Below are 6611 nucleotides of genomic sequence, written 5' to 3'. Positions count from 1 at the left end.
AGCGGAATAGTGCGGCGCAGGCACGACGTCGTGGGCGTCGAGCACGGGAGCGTGGAGCGGGCGTGGAGGTGGAGGCGTAGCTAGGGCATAGGCAAAGTTGGCGTAGGTGCGGTGGCTTAGTGACTGCGAGATTAGGTCAAATAGCGGCGCAACGTACGGAGTTATATGGTGCCCCCGTGTTGGATAAGAAAAGGAAACGAAATAGAGTTATAGATCCAACTGATTTTTACTGACCAGACGCAACAGTGGCAATGATCGGACGCTGCCACCCAGAGTCCGGTTGACAACAGAGAGATCCAAAACCCCTCAAGTCATGACCGGACGCGTCCGGTTAGCCTTTACCAGACACAGCCAGAGTCTGGTCGGTCTTGACAATGTCTCCTTCAATTGACCAGACATAGGGACACCTTCACACCGAATGCTGGTTGAGAACTATTTCAGCGTCTAGTCACTCTTGTGTGCTTCTATTCATCTCCTGTGAACTGATCGGACGCTAGAATCTAGAGTTTGGTGCAACGTCCGGTCACCGTTTTTCAGTGACTCTTCAATGTTCCTTCGCGCTGCTAGTTCCCAATCATGTCCCAACTTCAATAAGACCCAAATAAACACCAATTGGGACTGATGTGAGTGACCTCTATCAAACCTTCAAAATTTTCAAAATATTTTGCCTTAGGCTATAATCCTTTTTATGAAAATAGGCAATAAAAGGGTAATCGAAAGGAAACGACAAAGCAACACACATGCATATGCAATGCAATACTTGAAAGTAATTCTAGTTGCTTATAAAGTTTGATCCAAGGTTAAGCTTCTTCACATGCTTTTCGGTGGTTATCTTAACCATGTTAGACAAGCCCTAAGTGTATTCCCAAAAATTTAAATATGTTGTATGTTACAATCTAATCCAAGGGACAACACAAGCTCATTTTCTAGTGAAGTTGCTAAAGTCAAGCACATTGAGCTCATTCCTCAACCAACAAAATATAACCTCATCTAGCGGTTTAGTGAAGATATCCGCCAATTGATCCTTGGTCCTTACACCTTCTAGTGATATATCATTTTTAGCAACATGATTTCTAAGAAAGTGATGGCAGATATCTATGTGCTTGGTGCGAGAGTGTTGAACTGGATTATTAGCAAGCTTTACCACGCTCTCATTGTCACACAAAAGAGGTACCTTTTCTAGATATACACCATAGTTTAGCAAGATTTGCTTCATGTAAAGTATTTGTGCACAACAAGCACCCATGGCAATGTATTCCGCTTCGGCGGTGGACAAAGCCACACTATTTTGCTTCTTAGAAGACTAAGACACTAGTGATCTACCAAGCAAATGGCCCCCTCCAGATGTGCTCTTTCTATCAATTTTACAACCAGTATAATCCAAATTGGAATAGCCAACTAGTTGAAATCTCGCTCCTTTGGGATACCAAAGACCAATGCTTGGTGTGTGCTTAAGGTACCTAAGGATTCTTTTAACGGCAACCAAATAAGCTTTCTTAGGATTAGATTGAAATCTAGCACACATACACACACTAAACATGATGTCGGTCCTAGATGCGGTCAAATATAACAAGCTACCAATCATAGAGCAGTAGAGAGTATGATCAACCGTTTTACCTCCTTCATCTAGGTCGAGATGTCCATTAGATGGCATTGGTGTCTTGATTGGCTTACATTCATCCATATTGAACCTCTTGAGAAGGTCCTTGATATACTTTTTTTGAGAGATGAAAATCCCTTCTCTCATTTGCTTGACTTGAAAACCAAGAAAGAATATAAGCTCTCCAATCATTGATATCTTGAACTACTTCAACATCAATTTACCAAACTCTTTGCAATAGTCTTCATTTAAAGAGCCAAATATGATATCATCAACATATACTTGGTAAAGGAAGATCTCTCCATCAAGCTTCTTAGTAAATAGTGTGGTGTCGACCTTCCCAATGGTGACACCCTTCTCAATGAGGAAATCCCAAAGGCGTTCATACCAAGCTGTTGGGGCTTACTTAAGCCCATATAGCGCCTTGGACAACTTATAAACATGATTAGGATAACTAGGATCTTTAAATCCAGGAGGTTGATCAACACAGACTAGTTCGTTTATGAAGTCATTTAAAAATGCACTTTTAACATCCATTTGATATAATTTTATTTCATGATGCGATGCATATGTAAGGAGGATATGGATGGCTTCAAGTCTTGTAACCGGTTCCAAGGTCTCTCTAAAATCTAACCCTTCAACTTGAGAGAACCCCTTTGCAACTAGTCTTGCCTTGTTCCTCACTATAATGCCTTGATCATCTTGCTTGTTTTGGAACACCCACTTTGTTCCAATGACTCTTGCACCTTGTGGTCGCTCTTCAAGAGTTCAAACTTCATTGCGAGTGAAGTTGTTTAACTCTTCATGCATGGCATTAATCCAATCAAAATCTTGAAGAGCTTGTTCTACATTCTTAGGTTCAACACAAGAGACAAAAGAGTGATGTTCAATAAATGAAGCAAGTTTTTGAGAGCGAGTCATTACACCCTTTGAAGAACTCCCTATGATGAGATCTTATGGATGAGCTTGTAGTAGAGGTGAATTTCTTCTATCAACCATTTAAAGGGGAGGTTATGGAGCATCAACATCTTGAGCTTGTGCCACCATTTGATCATGAGAGACATAAGTATCTTCATTTTCTACTCTCCAATCTTTATCGCCATCTTATGGCACATTTGATGAAGAAGGTGGATCAATCACTTGTACATCATCTTCATCATTTTTAGGCTTGATGTCTCCAACCGAATGTTCTTCATTGCCTCTCTCAATGGTTCATCACCTACATCATCAAGATTCTCATATGCTCCTTGAGAGCCATTAGATTCATCAAATTTCACATCATATGTTTCTTCAACCAAGCCGGTGGCATGATTAAATACTTGATATGCTTTAGACTTTGATGAGTAACCAACAAGAAAGCTAATATCACAACATCTTTGAAACTTCCCTAGGTGTTGCCACTTCTTGTAGATGTAGCATTTGCAACCAAACATCTAGAAGAATGAGACATCTGGCTTCTTCTCATTGAGCAACTCATAAGGTGTCTTGCCAAGAAACTTTTGAAGAAATAGGCGGTTGGATGCATAATATATGATGTTGATAGCTTCCGCCCATAGAGCTTCGGGTGTGTTGTACTCATCAAGCATTGTTCTTGCAAGTATGATAAGTGTCTGATTCTTTCTCTATACTACACCATTTTGTTGAGGAGTGTATGCTACGGAGACTTCATTCTTGATTCAAACTTCATCACAATATGCTTCAATGTTTGTGTTGTCAAACTCTTTTCCATTATCACTTCTTATCTTCTTGAGCTTCACTTCAAACTCATTTTGTGCTCTCTTAGGCAAACTTCTTGAAATATGATGCAACTTCAGGTCTTGTCATGAAGGAAGAATACCCATGTATATCTAGAGTAGTCATCAACAATCACAAGACAATAAAGATTTTCTCCCAATGCTCTTGTAGGTTGTTGGTCTAAATAGATCCATGTGAAGGAGCTCTAGCACTCTTATTGTTGACATGTAAGCTTTTGTAGGATGAGTGTTTGCAACTTGCTTGCCTGGCTTGACATGCACTACAAAGCTTGTCCTTCTCAAATTTCACATCCTTTAACCCTCTCACCAATTCATTCTTCATAAGCTTCTTGAGTGAGCTCATCCCAACATGAGCAAGTCTTCTATGCCATAGCCACCCAAGTGATGTTTTGGTGAATAGATATGTCTTCAAGTTAGCATCTTCGGAGGTGAAATCCACTAGATATAGGTTGTTGTATCTAAATCCCTTGAACATAACTTGATCATCATCTTCCTTAGATACAACCACTTCCTTCTCGATGAACAAGCATTAAAAACCAAGATCACACAATTGACCAATAGATAGCAAGTTGAAGCTCAATGATGTGACATATAGCACATTGAAATTGAATGATCATTTGATATTGACACTTTGCCCAATCCTTGAACTTTGCCCTTTGAGTTGTCACCAAATGTAATTCTTTCTTGGCCATCTACTTCTTCATCTAGTGAGGTGAACATACGAGGATTACCGGTCATATGTTGAGTGTAACCACTATTAATTACCCAATGACTTCCACCAGTCTTATAGTTCACCTTTCGTTCACCCTTGGCCATAAGACATAGGTGTGTAGAGGATGATGGCGGTGGTGTCGGTGAAGATAGTGAAGAGTCAATCACAATAGCGGCCACCTTCTTATTCTCACTATCATCATCAGATGAGCAACTTGATGAATCAATATCTGTGAGCCAATCACCAATGATGTATACCTTGCCATTCTTCTTCTTCTTATAGAAATCTTTCTTCTTGCCATCCTTCTTCTTATATGGCTTATTTTTCTTCCTCTCATCATTATCTTCATCACTTGAGTTATCTTTCTTGCCCTTGTACTTCTTGTACTTGTCTTTCTTGGGCTTGGGGCATTGATGAGCTAGATGATCAAGTTTTCCACAATTATAGCAATCCATCTCGGAGATTGGCTTCCTTCTATTGCTAGTGAAGAACTTCTTCTTCTTTCTATCAAATTTGACACCGTTCTTGTTGAGCTTCTTAAGCATCTTGGTGGTTCTTCTCACCATGAGAGCAAGACTTGCATCATCAATTTCATCATCACTTGAGCTCTCATGTTCAACTCTTGCTTTGCCCTTGTTCTCTTGGCTAGCCTTGAATGCCAAGTCTTTCTTCTTAGTGGAAGAAGAGCCATCTTGTGGTGTGATGTACATATACATCTTATGTGCATTGATCTTTCTCAATATTTGAGTTGGTGTAGCGGTAGAAAGACCATCTTGATGAAGCACGATCACAATATGCCCATATTTGTCAATGGAGGACACTCAAGATTTTTCTTACAATATCAGAGGGTTGCATTTGTGTAAGTCCTAGCCCATTGACTTCCTCTACAAGAACATTCAAGCGTGAGTATATCTCATTAGCACTTTCTTTAGGAAGCATCTCAAAAGAATTAAGTTTTTTCATGACAAGATAATAGTGTTTCTCATGCTCACTCTTTGTTCTCTCATGGAGCGCACAAATGTCCGACCATAGTGCATGAGCATCCTTGTGGTTATGCACACGGTTTAAAACATCTTTGCAAATGCCTCTAAAGATGGTGTTTCTAGCCTTTACATTACATTTTTCATAATTTACTTCATTGCCTTGAAGGTTGACAGGATCCTTAGGTTTTGGGAAGCCTTGTGAGGCGGCTCTAAGTATTCCAACATCTAAGGCTTCTAAGTAAGCCTCCATGCAGATTTTCCAATAAGGAAATTATCTCCCTCAAAGATAAGAGGAGTTCCATCCCTGTAGGACATCTTTCTCTAGGCGGTTAAGCCTAATTTAGCAAGCACGAGGCTTTGATATCAATTGAAAGGATCAAGATGCCCAAGAGGGGGGGGGGTGAATTGGGCTAATTCTAAATTTTTTGCAATAATTAAATCCTACACTTAGCCCACTTCACCCCTTGTGCCTAGAATGTGTTTCTATTGTTCTACCGCACAAAAGTTTTGCACCCTAGGTTCCAATCCTACTCTAGCATGATAATTCTAAGAATGTAAAGACAAGAAATAAATTGCTTAAATGTAAATGCTTAAAGTAAAAAGAAGGAAATGAATGTGGTGATGTTTTGTTGAGGTATCGGAGAGTCACCACTCCCCAATAGTCCTTGTTGGAGCACCCGCGTAAGGGTGTAGCTCCCCCTTGATCCATGCAAGGATCAAGTGCTCTCTACGGGGTGATTCTTCGACACTCTGTCATGGTGAATCGCCCACATGAAAACTCTAGTTTGGTTTTGGTGAATTGATGAAACCCTTTGAGCTCACCTTTTGTGCTAATTGTTGACAAAGGGGGAGAGAAATTCATAAAGATACTAAGATAGGAGGAGCAAATAAATGAAATGACATTGTAAAGGGATCAATCAAAATTATACACAAGTAGGGGGAGCAAGCTCATAAACTTGTATGTTGCATTTGAATGTGCATTTCATATATTTGCTTGCATGGCACAAGTTCTAAATTTTCAATATCCATGCTCGTGTGGTGTATGCTAGCATGCATAGGCTAAAGTAATTAGACTTATGTTCATTCTATGGAAACTAGACCCTTGCTTGTAATGTTGATCTCATAGGGTATTCTAGTTTTTGTGTATGTCTAGTTACTAATGGTGCTAAGGATGGTATATTGGTGCACTCCGATTGCTATTACGCTTTAAAGGTCCATCTCTTATACCTTAACATCATTTGGTAGAAATTGTCTTCTATATTTCCTATCTAAGCATATGTGCAAACTACAATCCAAACTCTTATCACATATGTAGGGGGAGCAATTGCTACCATTTGGAGTTCATGAAACTTGTCCATATTCTTTTACACATGGTAAATATGCTTGGGCAAGTAATATGGATTCAATTAAATTTCAATTCATATCATTGTGTAAGGGTTGTCATCAATTATCAAAAAGGGGGAGATTGAAAGCTCTAGTTTGGTTTTGGTGAATTGATGAAACCCTAAGTGCTAACCTAGTTTATCAAAGTGATTATGAGATAGGTAACACTACTCCAAGTG

Source organism: Miscanthus floridulus, chromosome 7 (assembly GCF_019320115.1).
Source record: "Miscanthus floridulus cultivar M001 chromosome 7, ASM1932011v1, whole genome shotgun sequence".
In the NCBI taxonomy this organism is placed as follows: Eukaryota; Viridiplantae; Streptophyta; class Magnoliopsida; order Poales; family Poaceae; genus Miscanthus; species Miscanthus floridulus.
This window is presented reverse-complemented; position numbering follows the sequence as displayed.